The sequence below is a fragment of the Dendrobates tinctorius genome, unplaced genomic scaffold (assembly GCF_039654945.1).
Source record: "Dendrobates tinctorius isolate UK_male_01 unplaced genomic scaffold, ASM3965494v1 ptg000293l, whole genome shotgun sequence".
NCBI lineage: Eukaryota > Metazoa > Chordata > Amphibia > Anura > Dendrobatidae > Dendrobates > Dendrobates tinctorius.
In genome coordinates, this window is record NW_027361960.1 from 13,704,198 (window position 1) to 13,708,430 (window position 4,233).

Genomic DNA, 4,233 nt, shown 5'->3' on the forward strand with positions numbered 1-4,233 from the left:
CTTCCAGTAGGACAATGACCCAAAACACACTTCAAAAAGCACTAGAAAATGGTTTGAGAGAAAGTACTGGAGACTTCTAAGGTGGCCAGCAATGAGTCCAGACCTGAATCCCATAGAACACCTGTGGAGAGATCTAAAAATGGCAGTTTGGAGAAGGCACCCTTCAAATTTCAGGGACCTGGAGCAGTTTGCCAAAGAAGAAGGGTCTAAAATTCCAGCAGAGCATTGTAAGAAACTCACTGATGGTTACCGGAAGCGGTTGGTCGCAGTTATTTTGGCTAAAGGTTGTGCAACCAAGTATTAGGCTGAGGGTGCCAATACTTTTGTCTGGCCCATTTTTGGAGTTTTGTGTGAAATGATCAATGTTTTGCTTTTTGCTTCATTCTCTTTTGTGTTTTTTCATTTAAGACAAGTTAAATGAAGATAATAATACCAAAGAATTTGTGTTTGCAATCATTTTCAGGAGGAAACTGAATATTATCTGACAGAATTGCAGGGGTGTCAATACTTTTGGCCACAACTGTAGCTATGGCCTGTCCTGCTGGCCTCTACCTTCAGATGATCAATGGCTACCATTTGAAATGGACGTCAACTTACAAGCGGATGTAGTGGTGGTTTATGATCACCTTTCACAGTTGTGATAGTCACAGACGTGTGACATTCCTGCCACCATTTTTCAATGTCTCCTCTCATGCCAATCCAATAGAATCGCCTACGGTCTGTGGCTTCTGGCTTTTGCACTCCAAAATGACCAGACACATCATGATAGGTGTTGAGGACCATGGGTATATCTCTCCCTGTGATCACAATTTGATGGAGACAAGTAACGGTGATGTGATCCACCCTACTGCGATAAAGCAATCCTTTCTTCACAAAGAACCTTTTTCGCTTTCTCCACAGACACAGTAATTGAGGGTCTGCATCGCCTCTGCAACATCTACCGGGAGGTTTTCCCGCAATAAGTAATTCCAAAATTTCTGCTAACACTCGACTTTGCTTCTATACTTGTATCCATGTAGTTTCTAGTAGCGGAGATTCTTGACTGGCTTACTGAGATTGAAAAATATACAAAGATTTAAAAGTACCACAACACTGTATACTGGTGTACGCTATGAATACCTTTCCCTTTTTCTACTTTTTTAATTCTGGTGTAATACATAGTGAGCCTGGGAGTGTCTGTGTCTGACTCCGGAAGTATAGACGGAAATTTAACCCTAGACTGGACACACCTGGTATGTGCTGATACAGTACCTTGCTTCAAAAATTTGTATTAACCCCTTCACCCCCAAGGGTGGTTTGCACGTTCATGACCGGGCCAATTTTTACAATTCTGACCACTGTCCCTTTATGAGGTAATAACTCTGAAATGCTTCCATGGATCCCGGTGATTCTGACAGTGTTTTCTCGTGACATATTGTACTTCATGTTAGTGGAAAAATTTCATTCAAATAACTTGCATTTATTTGTGAAAAAAAGGAAATTTGGCGTAAATTTTGAAAATTTCACAGTTTTCCAACTTTGAATTTTTATTCCTTTAAATCACAGAGATACGGCACACAAAAAACTTGACAAGTAACATTTCCCACATGTTTATTTTACATCAGAACAATTTTGGAGCCAAAATTTTTTTTTGTCAGGAAGTTATAAGGGTTAAAAATAGACCAGAGATTTCTCATTTTTGCAACACCATTTTATTTTTACGGACCACATTACATTTGAAGCCACTTTGAGCGGTCTATATGATAGAAAATACCCAAAAGTGACACCATTCTAAAAACTGCACCCCTTAAGGTGCTCAAAACCACATTCAAGAAGTTTATTAACCCTTTAGGTGCGTCACAATTTTTTTTGAATATTTAAAAAAAATGAACATTTAACTTTTTTTCACAAAAAAAATAATTCAGGTTCAATTTTTTTTTATTTTACCAAGGGTAACAGGAGAAATTGGACTGAAAAATTTATTGTGTAATTTGTCCTGAGTACGCTGATACCTGATATGTGGGGGGAACCACTGTTTCGGCACATGGCTGAGCTCAGAAGGGAAGGAGCGCCATTTGACTTTTTCAATGCAAAATTGGCTGGAGTTCAAATCGGACGCCATGTCACGTTTGGAAAGCCCCTGATGTACCTAAACAGTGGAAACCCCCCACAAGTGACCCCATTTTGGAAACTAGACCCCCCAAGGAATTTATCTAGATATGTGGTGAGAACTTTGAACCCACAAGGGCTTCACAGAAGTTTATAACGTACAGCAGTACAATTAAAAAATCATATTTTTTCCACAAAAATGATCTTTTCACCCCCAATTTTTATTTTCCCAAGGGTAACACGACCCTAAAAGTTATTGTGCAATTTGTCCTGAGTACGCTGATACCGCACATGTGGGGGTAAACCACTATTTGGGCGCATGGCAGAGCTCGGAAGGGAAGCAGCGCCATTTGACGTTTTTGGCTGGAATTGAGATCGGACACCATGTTGCGATTGGAAAACCCCTGATGTACCAAAACAGTGGAAACCCCCCACAAATGACACCATTTTGGAAACTAGACCCCCCAAGGAACTTATCTAGATGTGTGGTGAGAACTTTGAACCCCCAAGGGCTTCACAGAAGTTTATAACATACAGCCATACAATTAAAAAAATCATATTTTTTCCAAAAAAATGATCTTTTCACCCTCAATTCTTATTTTTCCAAGGGTAACAGGACCCTAAAAGTTATTGTGCAATTTGTCCTGAGTACGCTGATACCCCATATGTGGGGTTAAACCACTATTTGGGTGCATGGCAGAGCTCGGAAGGGAAGCAGCACCATTTGACATTTTTGGCTGGAATTGAGATCGGACAAAATGTTGCGTTTGGAGAGCCCCTGATGTACCAACACAGTGGAAACCCCCCACAAATGACACCATTTTGGAAACTATACCCCACAAGGAACTTATCTAGATGTGTGGTGAGCACTTTGACCCCTCCAGTGCTTCACAGAAGTTTATAACGCCTGGGCGTGAAAATAAAAAAATCGTATTTTTTCCACAAACATGATCTTTTAGTCACCAATTTTTTTATTTTCCCAAGGGTACCAGGAGAAAGTGGACCCCAAAAGTTGTTGTCCAATTTGTCCTGAGTACGCTGATATCCCATATGTGGGAGAAAACTACTGTATGGGCACACGTCGGGGCTCGGAAGGGAAGTAGTGACGTTTTAGAATGCAGACTTTGATGGAATGGTCTGCGGGTGTCATTTTGCTTTTGGAGAGCCCCTGATGTGCCTAAACAGTGGATACCCCCCACAAGTGGCCCCATTTTGGAAACTAGACCCCCTAAGGAACTTATCTAGTTGTGTGGTGAGGACTTTGAACCCCCCAGTGCTTCACAGAAGTTTATAACGACCGGGCGTGAAAATAAAAAAATCTTATTTTTTCCACAAGCATGATCTTTTAGTCCCCATTTTTTTATTTTCCCAAGGGAACCAAGAGAAATTGGACCCCAAAAGTTGTTGTCCAATTTTTCCTGAGTACGATGACACCCCATATGTGGGAGTAAACTACTGTATGGGCACACATCGCGGCTCGGAAGGGAAGTAGTGACGTTTTGGAATGTAGACTTTGATGGAATGATCTGCGGGTGTCATGTTGCCTTTGAAGAGTCCCTAATGTACCTAATCAGTGGATACCCCCCACAAATGACCCCATTTTGGAAACTATACCCCCTAAGGAACTTATCTAGATGTGTGGTGAGCACTTTGAACCCCCCATGGCTTCACAGAAGTTTATAATGACCGGGTGTGAAAATAAAAAAATTGTATTTTTTCCACAAACATGATCAATTAGTCCCCAATTTTTTTCATTTTCCCAAGGGTAACAGGAGAAATTGGACCCCAAAAGTTGTTGTCCAACTTGTCCTGAGTACGCTGATACCCCATATGTGGGAGAAAACTACTGTATGGGCACACATCAGGTCTCGGAAGGGAAGTAGTGACGTTTTGGAATGCAGACATTGATGGAATGGTCTGCGGGTGTCATATGCGTTTGAAGAGCCCCTGATGTACCCAAACTATTGAAACTCCCCACAAATGACCCCATTTTGGAAACTAGACACCCCACGGAACTTATCTAGATGTGTGTTGAGCACTTTGAACCCCCAAGTGCTTCACAGAAGTTTATAATGCCCTGGCGTGAAAATAAAAAAAATCATTTTTTTGCACAAAAATGATTTTTTTTACCCCAATTTTTTATTT